The sequence below is a fragment of the Corvus moneduloides genome, chromosome 29 (genome assembly GCF_009650955.1).
Source record: "Corvus moneduloides isolate bCorMon1 chromosome 29, bCorMon1.pri, whole genome shotgun sequence".
In the NCBI taxonomy this organism is placed as follows: domain Eukaryota; kingdom Metazoa; phylum Chordata; class Aves; order Passeriformes; family Corvidae; genus Corvus; species Corvus moneduloides.
Genome location: NC_045504.1, coordinates 2424056 through 2442492, shown reverse-complemented (window position 1 = coordinate 2442492; position 18437 = coordinate 2424056).

Sequence of the window (18437 nt, the reverse complement as noted above, 5' to 3'; positions counted from 1 at the left end):
GGCCCTGCCCATGAAAGGGGTTGGAATGAGATGATCTTTAAGGTCCCTTCCACCCCAAACCATTCCATGATTCCACAACCGATGGGAATTCTTTTACAAAGTATTTTTTTAATCAAAAAAGGACATTTCACTTGAAGCTTCCTCCCAGCAGTATCAGAACCTCCATCTCTCATTTACCTTCATCCCATATTCCCAAGCCTCAGAGGTGTCTGTCTGCAGCTCCCCGGGGCTGGAGAACAATTGAAGCTTTGGCTTCTTGAAAGGGAAGAACTTCAAAGTCAATCCCAAATATTCATTAATGGTTGAGACACACAAAGTGCATCAGCCATGGAAATATTGCAGCCACAATGCAAAATTGGGATGGTTTTGTCACTCGGGCAGTAACGTCAGCTGAAATTTGGTTACTCCCTGGGCAGACAACATTTGACAGCGTCAGAACCCAGGGTTATTAATTTTTTCATTAAAAAGTTGTTTTGTGTGTTGTAACAACCTCCCACAAAGCCCCTGGAACAGATCCAAGGCTACTTGGGATTCTTACGACGATTTCACGCAGCAGCACTGGGAACAAAGTGAGGTGGGAATGGGGGGGTACCAACAGGGCCCCGCTCAGGTGAGACCCCACCTGCAGAGCTGCCCCAGCCCTGGGGCCCGGCACAGGGAGGACGTGGAGCTGCTGGAGAGAGTCCAGAGGAGGCTCCAGGATGGGATCTGAGGGATGGAGCAGCTCTGCTGGAAGGAAAGGCTGGAAGAGCTGGGATTGTTCAGCCTGGAGACGAGAAGCTTTGGGGTGACCCAACTGTGGCCTTCCAGGACCTGGAGGGGCCTACAAGGAACATGAGGAGAGACAATTCTCAAGGACCTGGAGCGCCAGGACAAGGGGGAATGGGTTCAGACTGACAGAAAGGAAATGTAGATGGGATATTGGGAAGGAATTGTTCCCTGCAAGGGTGGGGAGGCCCTGGCACAGGTTATTCCATGGATAAGCACCCCTGGAAGTGTCCAAGGCCATGTTGGAGCAGCCTGGGATAGTGGAAGGTGTCCTTGCCCATGGCAGGGCTGGAATGAGATGATCTTTAAGGCCCCTTCCATCCCAAACCATTCCATGGATTCCTGTAACCCCTCCTCACACACTGACGGGCAATCGCTGTGATAACACCAGCCCACGGAATGGATTTGTGAATCCCAGGGAATGGAGTTTATTTGCCCCTCCCTTCATCCAGGTTATTCCATCCATTTAACAGAATTTATTCCATTAAATTTATTCCATTCTTGGGATTTAACATGGATACAGTGTTGCAAACAAATTTTTTTAAAAAAAAGCCTTACGAGGCCAAGAATCCTGACCTCATTAGGAGCTGATTACTGGAATGACAGCTGAGCTTTGATCTGTTTATCTTTAAGGGCTTTTGTTGCTCAACCCGCCACGGGTGTCCGAAGCCAATTCCATGCTCGGGATAATGACACATTAATGAGCACCTGGGACTGGGACGTTTGGTGCACGCAGGATGAGCAGCTCTGCTGTAAGAGTCGCCGCCTCGGGGCTCTCCCCGTCACACCTCGTCATTTAGAGGGATTTAAAGAGAAAAAAAAAAAAAATTACTGCTCTATTGAAGGAGCAAACCAGGAGCAGGTAAACAGCTCCAGGCAGGAAATCTGGGTGTAGGGAAGGGCAGAGCTCAGGGGGCACTGGGCACTTTCCCTGACTCATCCCCTGGGCTGAAAGCTGCAGTTTTTTTGCCAAAACAGCCCCAAAATAGGCTTGGGGATGAGGTTTTTTGTCAGCCTTGGTGCAGCTCTTCGCCCTGGCAGAGCTTTAATTGAGAGTGATGCCCAAAGAGGCATTTCAGGCAGCAACCGAAGCCCGAGGGCACAGTGGGGGTGGCCAGAAATGGCCTTTTTGAAAGAATGAGAAATAAAACCCCAATTTCTGTGGGGGCAGAACCATTCCCTCAGCCTTTCCTACGTCCCGCTGATCCTCTCGGAGCCTCCTCTGGACTGGCTCCACCAGCTCCAGGCCGTCTCTCAAGTCCTCCCCCAGGGCTCCAGGGTCACATCACCCCATAAATACGGAGAAGGAATTGGGGTTTTTCTGCTCCTTAATTTTAGCGCTCCTTCCCTCCAAAAAATCTGGGCAGGAGGTGCCATTTTGCAGCAGAGCCTCATCATTCCTGCTTGGAGAAGGTTTGGAGCAGGGAAAATTCCCTCCCTCGCCCCCACCTCCCCACTGCTGGGGCACCCCGAAATAAGCGGGAATATTGGGAGATTTCAGGAGGAAAAGGGCTCATGCTCCATCCCCTTTCCCTGAAAATCATTTAATTTCCCCTTTTTATTCCTATTTCCCCTCCTTTAGCAACTCATCCCGTTTAAAAGAATGAGAAATAAAAAAAAGGCCCCTCCTTGGAGTTATTCCTGCAAAAATGGGTGACTCTGCAAAGTTCCCAAGGCAACGCCAGTCCCCGGGAACGGCCCCAGGAAGTTTCAGATTAAAGGATTTCCAAGCTCTTTGCAAACTCTCATTAATGATTTATTCATGTAAAACACTCATTAGCAGCTTTTAGGGATCCAGCAGGATTGCAGAGCTCTGAAAGGGAGTCACAAAGTCACCCTGAAGGACGTGGCAAGGTTGTTAATGGGCATTCTCTGGTCATAAATAGATATTTTAAATATAACTATAATAAATATATAATATTGATACTTAGAAATAAGAATAAAATATTGTAAATAATATAAATGATAAATATTAATTATATGTATTAGAAATAATATTGTATTAGAAATACATTAAGTTTATAATAATACTTATTCTAAATATAATATTAATAATTATAAATATTTTCTCTGGTTTGATTTTGATTTGAAAACTGGTATTTTACTTCTGCCAGATTTCCCAGAACAGGCAAATGCTGGAATTTGTTCCAGAGAAAACCTGGATGTCCTTGGACAGCACTGATTTCTCAGGAATTACACAAAAAGGGAATAATTGTTAAATCAAAATGCGGAGATCACTCACGGTTAATTTTGGATTTAAGGAAAGGTCTCACAGCTGAATTTTTCAGATTGATATAAAAATAACAAATAAAAACCCTTTATTAAGACTTAATAAAGATTTTGGGGCTTGGCAGGGGAATGATTTGAGCAGAGAATTTGGCTTTCCAGTTTGATTCTGAGCCTCACAGTCCAAAAAAGACAATTATTCTGGAATTCTAGGATAGAAAACATCCCTGATGAGGGAACCTGAGCAGAGTGGGAAGGTCAGAGAATGCAAACGAGGCTGCTGGTGTGACCCACACCGAGAGAACGCAGAACTCAGTCCTGAAAAATTAACCTGGAATTAATTAGGACCTCACACACACACAAAAGGCTTCGTTAATATTTCAATTAATTGAAGAAAATTCCCGCAGCTTCACCCTCCTGTTTTTATTTATTATTATTATTATAAATTTGCTTGGTTCCCCCCCTCTTTAGCTGTTAAAAAGCAGATAAATCCACACTGATATGATTATTCCTTGGGAACCAAGTCTTTCCTAAGGGATGATTTTTGAGGAAGGAGTTTCATTAAAAAGGAATTATTTTCTGACTGGGGATCATTACCCCATCGTGAGCAATTTGCAGGGCCCCAGTAATTGCAGATTTCTTAAGCGGCAGCTTTAGGTTTCGAAAGACATAAACAAAGGCCTGGATTAATTAGGGATTGGGCCTTAAAGGCTTTAAGCACCTTTGGAAAACTCAGCTCTTTTTTTTTCTTTTTGCCTGATGGAGAAGGGAAAATGGAAAGAAATCCAAGTTCACTGTTCATTCTGAGGGGGATATTAGGGAAAAATTTGTTCTGTGTGAGGGTGGGGAGGCCCTGGTGCAGGTTTTCCAGGGAATTGTGGATTGTCCATCCCTGGAAATGTCCAAGGCTGGCTTGGGCAGGGCCTGAAGCCACCTGGGATAGTGGAAGGTGGGAATAAAATGATTTTCAAGGTACTTCCCACCCAAACCATTCCATAATTCCATAAAACAACACATTGGGAGAACGTGACTATAAAGGGCACTTCTAAAACAGAATAATTTGTTAAAACCCAGGGCCGTGTTCACTCCCCGTGCCAGAGATTTCCGGTGTCAAACTGGAAAAGCCATTTCAGGACTCGTCCAAAAGCGCTCCCAGCCCCTCCCTTAATCCCCGCCTGGTGTTTCCAGGAGGATGGAACTCCCACTCCTTTCTTTCCCAGCTCCAATCCGCCGATTCCTGGCTGTGGGGACTTCTCCTGTGCCCCACGGATCCAATGGAACGGCAGCCAAGGCTTCCGAGAGCTGCTGGAATTGCGGTGGCTGGGAAGGTGATAAATGTCAGCCAGGAGGGCCCGCTTCACTCCAGGCTCTTCCAGCTGCTCCCAGGGTGACCTCTGACAATTCATTTGCCTCCCGTGCTTCCCTGCTAAACCCAGATAATAACTGGAATTAAAATCTGCCAAAGGCAACGGAAAATTCGGCTGCGAGGGAAGGGCGAAGGAGCTTTTTGTAGAGGGCCCAAAAACGCAGAGAGAGCAGAAATCCCCAGGTGTCCCGAAATGTTCTGCGGCGCAAGGGGCTGGAAAAGGGGAATGGAATGAACACGGAGCACTGAGCAGTGTCTGGGGGAGGGCTCACAGAATGCCAGCATCACCTGGCAGCACCTTGTGTGAATTTTATGTAGATACAGTTAATTGTTATCTTTACAAAGAGTGTTAAGGGGTTAAAGGGCAAGAACCAAATCTTCATATGTGGATTCTGAAAGAAAATAAGAGATAAAAATATAAAAAGACAGAAATATAAAAATATAAAATTATAAAAATATAAAATATATAAATTATAAAAATATAAAAAATATAAAATATAGAAATATAAAAATATAAAAATAATATAAAAATATACAAATATAGAAATATCAATATGTCAAAATATAAAAATAATATAAATTATAAAATTATAAAATTATAAAATTATAAAATTAATATAATATATAAAATTATAAAATTATAAAAATATAAAATATAGAAATCTAAGAATATATGAATATATAAATATAAAAATATAAAAATGATATAAAAATTAAATTATTAAATTATACAATTATAAAATGATAAAATAATAAATATATTAAGATATTAAAATATTAAAATATTAAAATACAAAAATATTTAGAAATAAAAATATAAAAATAAAAAAATATAGAAATGTGCATTAGTGTCCCTTTGTACCTTCATCTATGACATTTCAGCTTTCATAGAACCTTAGGCAGGTTAATTAGAGTTACATCTTGGGACATCCCCACCTGCCTCGGACACTTCCAGGGATGGGACATCCACAATTCTTATTTCTCTTTCCTCGGATTCGTATTCTAAGTGAAGCCACTGCGAGGTGCCAGGAAGTTGAGCTGCCTTCCTTCCCTGCCTCCCTTTGTTCCTAATTATTATTTACTTTAAATTTTCCCTCCCCCTTCCCCCCCCCCCAGCATAAATTATCTGCAGCCCGAGAGGGGTCCTAAGGCAAAAGCGTTTATGGGAAGCTGGGAACAGAAGGGTTCGGGCTGATCCCAAGTGGTTTATGCAGATTTGGGCATCGAGGATGCAACACAGAGGCTGGAATTGTGCTTTTAAGGGTGTCCCCAAATATTTAAGTGAGCCCTATCCCGGTATTCCAATAGGATTTAAATTAAGGACACCTTTTATGTAGAAAATAAATAAATGGAACTGTCTGGGGGACTGTTATCCCAAAATATTCCTGGCTGCACAACCAGTGGCTCATTCAGAAATCTCTTTCTGTGGGAATCCTAATTTGTCTCTTTATTATGATTTTTCTGACATTGATTTCCCCTTTAAAGTATTTTTTAAAATATTTTAAACCCATGTCTGCTCACTCAAAAATGTTGATAAACTGCCCACCCCGGTTTTCTCCAATATTTTCATGGTTTTATATTAAACTTAAATCTCCAATTTGTGTTAAATTAAGTTTTCATCAGGACAGAACAATTTCTTGCCTACTTTTTTCCCCTTTAATTCTGTCCGAGAAAACCTGGATGGAAACCAGTTCCAACCTTCCCTTTCCCACAGTTTTATCCTTTACAACCCAAAAACTGGGGGAAGAGGAGGGGGGGAAAAAAACCCCAACAAACAAAACCGTGTGACACTCGGTGACTTCACCTTGAGTCAGGAGCCAGAAGTCGTGGGTGGGATCTGGGTGCCTTTAATTGCACCGGGGTCAAACCCTGCGGAGCCCAGGAGCAAATCCAGCTGCTCCACTTAAACCCCATCCCAGGATTTGTAAGGAGCAGATGGAAGATAAGGCAGAGCTTTCTCGCTGGGGTCAGCCCTGTTCAGAGGAGTTCAGTCCAAGAGAGGCTGATGCCGCGAAATTCAAGATTTATTGAGAATTTATGGAATTTATCGAGAATTATGGAATTAGGGATTTATTGTTCTCCTTATCCATGGATATCCAGCTGTGTAGGGGTACAGTTAATGCCTTGGGAGGGTTTTTGGAATAAAAAAATCCCATCCACCCTGGGAAATCATAAAAACAACGCTGCTCCCTGATAGGAAATGATGCCGCTGCACCTCCCTGGAATCCCTTCCACAGAAGCTGAGAGGGAAAACCCAATGCAAATAAAAGAACCCTTGATCAGGCCCTGAAATAACTGAAATGTGGTTAATTAGGAGCAGATCAAGCCCTTTTCTGGCCCTTGAAAGGGCAAAGTGAATCCTGCCCCGAGGGCGTAGCACGCTCTGGGAAGCTCCGAGAGGGAACAAACACAAACAGGGAGCAAAACAGTTTCATTACTTGCAGAAGTTATGCAGGCAGCAAAGTTTGTTTTGCAACTAATTAAGACTTCATGCAAAGAGGGTGTCACATCCTCCAGGCGGTTTGGGGACGGGTATAAAAGCATTTGCTACGTAGAAGCTTCCTAATCACTTTTCTTTTACTCTTCTCCTTGGGTGATCCGGGTAAGTCAATTTTGACTCAATTACTGAATTTTAAATCAATTATTACTATTATTATTATTATTGCTATCTGAATATCAAATGACAGGGTGAGCTCGTGAAAGGACGAGGGGGTGTTTTTGCCAGAAAGAGCCTTTCTATTATCCTTTAGTTCGGAGTTAATTGAAGTTTTACATTTCAGAGGGGAGAGTTCAGCTCATGGAAACCAGGGAGGGCACAGAAAACTCCCTCTGAATCCTAAAGGATCTCAATAATTCCATGGTGCTCTTTTCATATTCTAAAGACTCGGCGTCATTAAAGAAATGGTCATTAAAAATTTAATTTCTACCATGTTCCCACCCTCAGCTGTCTTCCAGGAGCCTCCGGTGTCTTTTAAGTTGGAGAAACTGTCCTAAATATTTTCCCAATCCTACAGAGAGCAGAACACGGATTTTCCGTACTCGAAAGCCACTTTACTGCTGGTTTGGGTGAAAATACATTTCTAGTGTTGAATTCCCAATGTAGAAGGAACATCCAAGTGCTCCTTTTTCACCTCCTTTCAGGAGTTCTGGGATGAGCTTTGCCAAATTCTTTGTCTGCATTGAACTACTCGATAATCCCAACCCTCAGACCAATCTTCTTTTCCCAAAGCCAAAATCACCCCGCTGGAAAAATCCTCCGTGGTTGCCTTTTCCTCACCTTCAAGTCTAGAGGAGATTGGACTTGAATGCATTGGAAAAAACCTCAGAATTCCCTGAGGACTGAGAAGGTTAAAACAGGATGTTCAGGTGGAGACGTCAGAAATCCCCCCTGGATTTTGTCTCCCCCGCAGATTCCCGGGGTGAAGTGGGAACTTATTTAGGAAATCACTTCAAGCCCCCACTTTGCCAGTCCTTAATTTCTTCCCCAGCAGCTTCAGGGAGATAAAGTGAGGAAAATTATCCCTTCTCCCTCTATGTTTTCCTTGCCCAATTCGTGTGGGCACAATCCAGGGCAAGCACGGCCTTGAATCTGTAATTAAACAATGCCCAGAAAAAATCTGGCCTCAATATCGGGCTCGGTTTAAAGAGCTCTGGGATTTCAAATATCCAGCTGGTCCCTAATGAGACCCATAAAAAATGGGTGGATCTCCAGCCTGGATCTCACTGTTCCACTTGGGACCGGGTGGGAGGAGGCAACAAGCTCCAGCCTCCACATTTGGGATTTAAATGAGGATTGAAATCCAAGTTTAAAATCTGGGATTGAGTTGGGAGTTGTGGTTTTCAGTAGGGTTTCCATTGGCTGTAGGAGTGGGAGGGACACACTGAAAATCCTGGGAAGAGAAGCAATAGGATAAAAGCTTTTTGGGATTAAAATAGTGGTGGTCTAAAAAATACCATTTTATTGACAACAAGGAAGTTCAGAAGGGTTTCTCAGGAAGGACAAGAATTCCCGGCTGGAATTCCTGGACGAACACTCAACTCCCACCTGAGCTCTGGAATTCCCAATTGGCCAAAAATCCCCATAACCACGTTACCAAAACCTTACTATTTAACACAGAAATTTCCTGCTCGACCGAGGATGGTTTTTCTCACTTTTCCCTCTTTTCCCGCTGTTTTCCAGCTCTGCCTCTGCCCCATGTCTCCCTTCCACGAGTGCTGCCTCCCCGCGGGCCTGGCGTGCCCCGAGCCCTTCGCCGTGACCTGCAACGACACCTGCGTGATCAAATACCCCGACACCATCGTGGACATCGTGGAGCCCGACCTGCCCCCCTACTCCGTGATTTACCCCGGCCCCACCCTCACCACCTTCCCCCAGCAGACCATCGTGGGATCCACGGCTCTGCTGGACCTCAGGAAGTTCCTGGGCCCCAGGGGATCCCATGGGTTTAGGGGTAGGTGTGGTTTGGGGTCAGGTTTTAACCCCGGGTTCTCCTTTTGGGATCCAGGGAATTTTAATCCTTTTCCTCCTCACTTATCGCAACTGTTTTGTTGTGGAACTTGCAGGCCAACCTAAACCCTGCCTGGATATCTGTGGATAGACTGAAAAGCACAACTGAGCAGTCAGACAGAGCCCGACTAAGTTTATGGATACTGGATTGTAGAAGTGCCGAGCTCCCGAGGTTCCCATGGAGTCCACAAATCCATGGATTCCTGGCACTAGACCTGCCCGAGGACTAGAATTTCCAAACTACGAGAAAACTGAAATTTCTCTATTGACCTCATTCCAAATTGGGACAAACCAAAGCCCAGAATTTCCCAAGAAACAAGATTTTAAAAAATAGATCTCTATTTTTCTTTTTTTTTTTTTTTTTGGTTTGCTAAAAGCTGTGTGTCAATAAATTCGTTTTTATGCCAACCCGGACGTTTTATTATCAATTTCTCTCAAAATAAAAAATTATAAAATCCATCCAAAAAAATACGACTGAAAATCTTGGGTTCCAAAATTAAATTTTATCCAAATTCCTCCTCATTTGTAAATTTTGCTGAACCAGCATAAAAAGGAAATAAATAAATCCACTCTACTTGGCATTTCTGAAAATTAGGAATTTGTAGCTCCTTGCTGTGCTTTATTCCTGCTTAGCCCCGCCTTGTAACGCTCTCCCAGCTTCTTTTCCTGCCTTTATCTCATTTAATGCGAGCCAGGGGAAAAAAACCCAACCAAAATCAAAATATTTACAGCAATTGTAAGAGCAAATCTCTTTGCAAAATCCTTCTTCTCAAATCTATGAAAATCATGGGAGTGGGGATTTGTTGTGGACCCTCCTGAAGTCCTGGAATTCTTTGATTTTATCCTTTCCAGCGAGTTTTGCACTTGTAAATTGAGCTTCTCATTCCCATTAAATGCTGTCATGCAGATGCACTTTTGGGTTTTGCTTTTTTAGGATGGTTTGGGGTGGAAGGGACCCCAAGGATCATCCAATCCCACCCCAGTTCCATGGGCAGGGACATTCCCACTATCCCAGGTGGCTCCAGCCTGGCCTTGGACACTCTCAGGGACAGGGAATTCATGGAATAACCTGTGCCGGAGCCTCCCCGCCCTCACAGGGAACAATTCCTTCCCAAAATCCAACCCAAATTTCCCCTTCTTCAGTCTGAACCCACCCCCCTTGTCCTGTCACTCCAGTTCTGACGGAAAACTTCTTCCTCTACATTTTATTTTGAACCCTTGTGAGTCCCAGCAGTGACTTTGGGGCCTTTTCCTGAGGCTCAACAGCCCCAAATCAGCATTAACCAAACCACCACTCAAAACTGATGAGATTTTGCCTTTTCGAAGAGTTCATCCAGCCTGGATTTCGGTGTGAAATGCTGCTGGGCCCAGCACAAAAATGCAGATTCTTTTTTTCTAAATTAATTGAAGCCCTGGAATGAATTTTCCAGCCGACTCACAAGGCTGTTCCCCAAAAATAGGACAAAAATCCTGGGTCAGGCGTGTGCGGGCAGGACCTGTCACCTTCCCTGGGACAAGCCAGGCAAGGACAATCTGCAACGTGGGGATGTGCAGCTTAAAATGTGAAATAAATAAAGATTATAAATATATATATATATATATATTTGGTAATAGCGAGAAGTGATTAAGCCGAGAATTAATGAGCTCACGTTCCCCCACTGGAATTTCCAGGGAATCCCGTTTCCACCACCCTCCCTCACTCCCCCCCCCCGGGCCTTTCTGTCCACACGAATCCATTTAAATTCTTGGAATCCACAACTGAAATCTGCAAATCTGCTTTGTCCGTAAATCAGCCCCAGCTCCTGAACAATCCTTCCCCTAATGACAGAGAATGCTCCACAAACATTAATTATCTTTGTACACAAGAGCATTGCAACACAAACACGTTGGATTTGGACATCCAGATGTTGAGCAACAGCTGCACTTCAGAAACACACGGATGGGGATTTTGGGAGCGGCGGTTTTTCAAGATGGTTATTTTGCATTTTCTTCGTCAGGAGCTGGTTTGGATTTTCAGGGAATCAGCTTCTGCACGCCCCGGTGCTTGGGGAAGGAGTTGGCAGAAATTCCAAGGTGGTGGGAGCCAAACTTCACTTCCCCTCAGGGATGCAGTTGCATCATCCCAGGGTTTCATTGGGCAGGAATCTGGGATGTTTGGGTATTTTGAGTATCTTGGATGGCCCCATGGACTGACTGCAGCAATGGTTTGTTAATAAAGTTAATAAATTACAATCCACCCCCACAGGAGCATGGAATGGGTTGGGTGGGAAGGGACCTTAAAAATCCTCTCATTCCACCCCCTGCCATGAGTAGGGAACCTCCCACTGTCCCAGGGCTCTCCAGCCTGGCCCAGGATGCTTCCAGGGATGGGGAATCCATGGAATCACCTCTGCCAGGGCCTCCCCACCCTCACAGGGAACGATTTCTCCCCAATATCCCACCCAAATTCCCCCTCTGTCACTCTGACCCCATTCCCTGTGTCCTGTCCTGAGGAAAAGTCCCTCTCCAGCTTCCCTGGAACCCCTGCAGAACCTGGAGGTGCTCTGCGGTCTCCACACAACCTCCTCTTCTCCTCTGCAACCACAGATTCACCCCAGGGACTGTCCCAGAGTCTGTGACGGGAGATTTTTGCTCCCTGGACCAAGGAGGGGATGCTGCCTCTCCTCCGTCACCTCCGCTGGGGTCTGCGCCACGCCTGCGCTGCTCAGCGGCCCCCAGTGCCCTGGAATCCGTGTCCCACGTGAAATTTGGCTATGGATTTGATGCCTTTTCCTGGTCTTAAAATCAAGAGTCATACACGGTTAGAAGGGGAAAAGGGATTTTACCTTGGTGTTTATTTTAAGGATCCTTAGGTGTACACGTCCAGGTCATATGCATCGAGATGCACCCCGTCGAGTCTATCTCTGTGTCTCCCTGTCCCCCCAACATTGGGTATAACATTATAGGTTTTACTAATTAGCAGATCTATCAAAGATTCCCCAATGAGAGGCTCAAGTGAGCCCCCCTCCTCAAGGAACCTTCCCCTAATGGTTCTATCTTAGTTTACAGAATATGTTCTGGAGAGGACCTTGGGGTCTGGGGCACACTGATCCCTAACTACGAAGCTTCTAAAATGTTTAATCTCTCAGCTTAACAAACAAGTCCAAGAATGTAGGCAAAAAGCACTAGGAATACAGAAGTTGTAAAAAGGTATAACAGGGGTATAAAAGAAAAGGCAAAAACTCTTCATGGCATCAGATTCCCTCAGCAGCCCCAGGGCCCAGGGCTCTGAAGGAAGGTGGCGCGTGCAGGACGTGGTGGCAGCGCCGGGAAGCTCCACAGGGCTGCAGGAATGGGAATCTCTCAGGCCCAGACTGTGGATTAAAGTCAGGTTTTACTCTGGTTTTCCTCCCTCTCACAGCTCCTGCAGTGCCTGAGGTTTGATTTAATCAGATTTGTAATCCCAACTACCTCCAGCATGGGAAGTGCCTCTCCGAGGGTCAGAAGGGGCAAAATTATTCCCTGGGAAATCTCCAAGTGTCCTCAAGGAAGGAGTTTCAGAATATTCATGACTGTTGTGGCTGGATTTCCATAGGCAAAGTGCCTGGTGTAGAGTTCCCTCATGTGACCCAGCTCAGGAGTCCTGGAATCAGACCTTTCCTATCCTGCAGAGATCCGATGCAGCTGATAAAACCCTGGAATGTGCAAAGGGAATGTTCATCACCTTTCCAGCAAGCAGAATCTCCATTCCCAATCCCCCCTGACATCCCTGCCTTTCCCCCTCCACCTCCAGAGGAGCTTCCCCCAAGTGCAGGACCAGCACAGACCGCGCCAATTCATCATATTCTTATTCTTCCCTCATTTCCTAAATTTGCATTTTCTTTTATTTTCTTCATAAAAAGTTTCTGTTTTGCCCTCTCAAGGAACGTTCTGACAGAAACATTTACAGATATTTAGAAGAAATAAATCCCAAATCCTCATCTTTGAGCTATTTTTGCTTTTCCTACCCTAAACATCGAAACAGAAGATGGGACGAATCAAACCATGTCTTATCATACTCCAGCTGTTCAAATACCAGGTGATAACATCACTTAATTAGGCACAGACACTTCATTAATGGTGCTTTGTTAATACTCCAGCCCCTGAGCATTTGAATTTCCATTAAATTCAGCCCCCCAGGGCACGCTGGTGGCAACAGAGGCCGGTGCTGGCCAGAATTTGTCACCCTAGAGCACCCCAGGAGGACCAGGGTGACTCCCAGCAGATGCAGCTGCCACACCCTCAGCTTGCTAAAAATACCCGGGTCCTCCTCCTGCATCCTTTGTTTACATTCCTGCGGTTTGCTCCTGATTAAATAACCCCGGCTTTCCCTGCCGTGAATCCTCCTGAAAACCGGAGGAGCTCGTGTGGGATTTCCCCCGGAGGGAGGAACTCACTGGGTAAATCCACCCTGTTGGGAGCCGGGTGGGAAAATTCCAAAGCCAAGTGGGAATAAATTCCAAAACCGAGTGGGAATAAATTCTAAAGCTGGGTGGGAATAAATTCCAAAACCGAGTGGGAATAAACTCCAAATCCAAGTGGGAATAAATTACAAAAACAAGTGGGAATAAATTCCAAAGCTGGGTGGGAATAAACTCCAAATCCAAGTGGGAATAAACTCCAAATCCAAGTGGGAATAAATTACAAAAACAAGTGGGAATAAACTCCAAACCCGAGTGGGAATAAACTCCAAATCCAAGTGGAAATAAATTCCAAAGACAAGTGGGAATAAACTCCAAATCCAAGCGGGAATAAATTACAAAATTGTGTGGGAATAAATTCCAAAATCGAGTGGGAATAAATTCCAAATCCAAGTGGCAACAAATTACAAAGACATGTGGGAATAAATTCCAAAGCCAAGTGGCAATAAATTCCAAAGAACTTTGGGAAGGCAGCACGACATTTGCAGGCCCCACATTACAGATCAGGGATGTTTGGGCCTTTTATTTTCCCACATCCATTTCTGCCCTGCTGGTGCCAACAGCTCCTCCAGCACCTTTTCCCAGGTTGGGTTATCCCAGGAATGATCAGGGATCACCCCTGGGGTTGTTTTGTCACAGCCAACACGGGGCAGGCTTTGTTTTTAATGTGACACCTCAGACAGGACAAAGCGGAGGGACACGGAACCCACATTGGTCTGTGGGGTTTGGAGCAGCCTGGGACAGTGGGAGGTGTCCCTGCCCCACGGGAAGGGGTGGAATGGGATGGGATTTAAGGTCTTTCCACCCCAAACCAGCCTGGGATTCATCCTATGCCTAACTCCGGGAAAATGAGCGGCACCTTCAGCATCCCTATTTATAAATACATTGAAGCAGATAGAAATTCGCGGCGTCATGGAATGGAATGTTGGAATGGTTTGGGTTGGAATGGAGCTCGAAATTCATCTATTTCCAAGGGCAGGGACACCTTCCACTATCCCAAGTGGCTCCAACCTGGCCTGGGACACTCCCAGGGATGGGGGAATCCATGGAATAACCCGGGCCAGGCCCTCCCAGGGAACAATTTCTCCCCGATATCCCACCCAAATCTCCCCTCTGTCACTCTGACCCCATTCCCTGCGTCCTGTCCCCGCAGTTCCTGAGGAAAAATCCCTCTCCAGCTTCCCTGGAGCCCCCCCTGGTGCCTTTTCCTAACTCAAGGGTTATCATGGGACAGAAGAAAAACGGGCACCCTTTTTGTGCTCTGAAACGAAGAGTTTGGAGTGGCTGAGAGAAGAAAAACCTGGGGATTTGTGGGGAAGCTGAGGCAGGTTGTGCAATGCCACCTGGGGCAAGCAGAGGGAGACGGAAAGTCACCAGAGGGCCTCGGATCTGGGGCTCTGCCTGGCTCTGGGCTCCACCCAAACACCAAAAACCAGGATGAATTTAAAAAACCAAGGAATTCAGGTGTGCTCCAAGCAGATTTTATATCATTTAAATAACTGAATTTGCTTTCCTGCCCGGACCAACCTGGCATTTCAATTTTCTCGTAATTTTATATTTATATATAAATGTATCATATCTATGTATCATATTTATGCACAACGTTTATACATAATGTGCATAATTTGAATATTTTTTATATTTTTATATAATACTTATGTTATATTTACATTGTATTTATATAATATTTGTGTATATTTATATATTTTAATATAAATATATACACGTATTTATATAAAAAATATAAATATACAAATACATAAATATATGTTAATATAAATATATAAATATATAAATATATTTTATATAAATATATTAATAGATAATATATATATTAATATATTAATATATTAATGCATAAATATTTAAATATATAAATATATAAAAATAAAACTATATGTGTATAAATATATATAAATAGATATAAATAAAACATCTCAGTACAGCTCTGGTCAGCACATGTTGAGGGAGAGGTTTTTCTTCTGCCTCCTCCCTTCATTCCCTTTCCCTTTGTTCTCCTCCAACATTTATTTCCCTGAGTTTATCCTGCCATCAGGTCTCAGTCATTGCTCAGGATTTAAAATCGGGTTTAATCCCAGCTGGAAGTGAACAAAAAGTACAAATCCTGGGTTCTGCTGCTGAATTTAGGGGGCTTGGCTGCTCTGTGAAGCCCTGGAAAGACTAAAAAACCCCAGTGAACCTCAATGCCCCAAACACCTCGGGGTCCTGACAAGGCTGGACCGTCCTAAAAGAAAAATTCCCTTTTTTATCAACCAAAAAAACCCTCCAGAAAAGGCTCTGCTCTCCCGACCTGGCACATATTTTCGGAGAAGACCCTCCCTGCCTCGCACCCACCCCACGGATGGTTCATTCAGGAGCCGCACTTCTGCTCCACCCTCCTCCTGCTGCAGGAATTTGGGACTGGGGAGGTTTCTCTGCAGATGCCCCGCAGGATGCACCACCCTGGGCGTGCTCTGGGGCCTGGGCAGGTTCCACGGACCCAGGAATCCCTTGCCTGTGCAGATTTGGGATTTATCCCCAGCCCGGGTGACGCCTCCTCTTGGACAATCACCTCCGAGCAGGTCAACCGAGGTCATCTCTGCCCTTGTCCTGATTAGGCCGGGGGTCACCGCCTCAGATTTTGGGGATTATTCAACTTTCACTGGCGCTGTGCGAAATCAGAATTCCTGCTAGTGCAGAAACGCGTGGATCCGGACGCTGAGTGACAATTTAATTGCCATTAATTACCTGCTGCCACCACTCCGGAGCTGCACCTCGGCTCCTCCTGCCTCGTGGGCGGAATTGTTGCTGATGCGATGTTTGTCCCGGTGATGTCAGCGGGCAGAGCCTCTTTGAAGTGAGGACAGCGAGGGCTGCAAAGCTCCAGCAGCGGAGCACCCACGCCAAATCCTCGTCCTTTGATTATTCCTTCATTAGGCAGCGCTCCTGACTCAGCTGGACCAGCCAAGCCCCGGGGCTCTGCAGCCCCACGGAACCGGTTCGGTCACAAAAACCACCCTGGCTGTCATTAAAGCCGCCCCTGCCCTGCACAGGGATGTAATTTTCTAAAACAATTTAGGATTAATGGGCCCCGACGACATTAAGGCTCTGTGTTGTGGGGTTTCAAGTCTGCGCTCCTTCTTTATTCCCTTTGTTACTCACGGAATGGTTTGGGCTGGAAGGGAGCTTAAAACTCGCCCAGTTCCACCCCTGCCACAATCCCAGCTTGTTCCAAGCCCCGTCCGGCCTGGCCTCGGACGCTTTCTTCATTTTGGTGGATTTCTCCTTAAAATCGGGGCTAAACCCTGCCTAAATATTCTGGCTCTGAGGGATTTAGGAGATCTTTCCTGCAGGTGCTTTCCGTGCTGGGTAAAGGATGCAAAAATAAAAGCGGGGGGTTTTCCATGGCTTTTTAAATTATGGGAGAATGAGGAATTTCAGTCTTTTAATTCTGAAAAAATATTTGGAAAAGTTTTGAGAACGGATTTTCCCAGAAGTTCCCTGGAAAAGCTGTGCCAGGGCCTCCCCACCCTCACAGCCAGGAATTCCTTCCCAATATCCCACCTAAATCTCCTCTCTTTCAGTTTGAATCCATCCCCCTCGTCCTGGCCCCACAATTCCTGATCAATCAGCCGCAGTCACTGGAGCACAACACAAAAATTGGGTGGAAAGTAGAAAATTCTGGACAAGATTCTGGGGAATTTTGAGAAGGGTTGGTCCTGTTGTATTCTAGGGACTGATTTTGCCGGCCAGGATTTGGTTCCTGGATTGGGAACTCCCAAATCCTACAGGGATCAGCTGAGGCGACTTCACCAGAATCCTTTTGGAGGGGTGAATTCCACACTTGGGATGAATTTCACATTTGCTCCATGTCAGCAATAATTTAATTCTCCTGGTTTGGAACAGGAATTTTGAGAGGCATCCTTGGAAGGGGGAAGGTCTTGGAGCAAGAAATTCCAAAGGGTTGTAACAGAGACATGGAAAATTTCAGGAGAAGAAAATGGACGGGTTTTGGCAGGATTTTGAGCTCCTCCTCATAGACAACATCCATCCAACCTGGTCTGGATTAAATCCTGGAAAACTGAGGATTCCTTTACCATGGACATGGCCCCAAAAGGCTGAACAGAATCCCACACAGCCCCAGCTCTTCCCTGTTCGTGAAGAGGCCACTGGGAGGACCTTCCCAAAATCCCCGTGCTCTTTTCCTGGGGCTCAGTCCACTCTCTCATCCCTCCGGAGGGAACCTTTGTGCATGGAAATGCCCACATCGAAATGAGGCAAAACCATCCCGGGGCGTCTATGACATCACAGGAATTATTCCGATTTTATGAGGCACCTCCAGAGATCCCCCAGGGCTTTGGAGCTTATCAGGAATATTCCGGAGACATCAGAAAATGAGATTTCAAAGAGGATCTCAAAAACTCTGGGAGTTTGTCATCCAGGGAAATCATCTCATGGTAATCACAATAATGACATCCAAGAGGATCCGGGCTGCTGTGACCTCACAAAGAATAAATTATGGAAAGTGTTTCATCAACTCCTCATTTTAAACTTCACAATCGGCATAATTCATAAACGGCTTCGTTTTTATTCCAAAGATAACTCCGAGCTTTGCTCTTTAGATTTGCACCAGATTCCTGACTGAGGAGCACAGCTGTAAATCCCATCAATATTTTGGAAAGAATCCCTGATTTTCCAGCGTTTAGACGAGGCATGGGCACAAATTCCCAGTGTTTGGTTGTGCTTCCATTAGGAAAATCATCTTGGCACGCCCGGCATCTCCAAGATTCCCTGTGCACTCCAGTTTTTAGCCAAGATAAGCTAAAAAGCCTCATTAATTCTCGGTGTGTTTTTACCTCTTAATGAAATCAGGAGGGGAAAAGCAGGAAATTCCGAGATGAAAAGACCTGGCGGGTTCCCATCTGCATTTTGGGGTTATTGCCTAACGCGGCTTTAGATAATCATAAACAGTGAGCAAAACAATTCCTGCAACTCCAGGAGCAATCCCTGCACCGGGCTTTGCTCCCGGAGTAATTAAAGCGCTTTACACAAAGGGTGTCTCAGCCGCTCCCGGCGATCCGGGCGAGGATATAAAAACTCTCTCCACGCCGGGAGTCTCTCACTGCCTCTC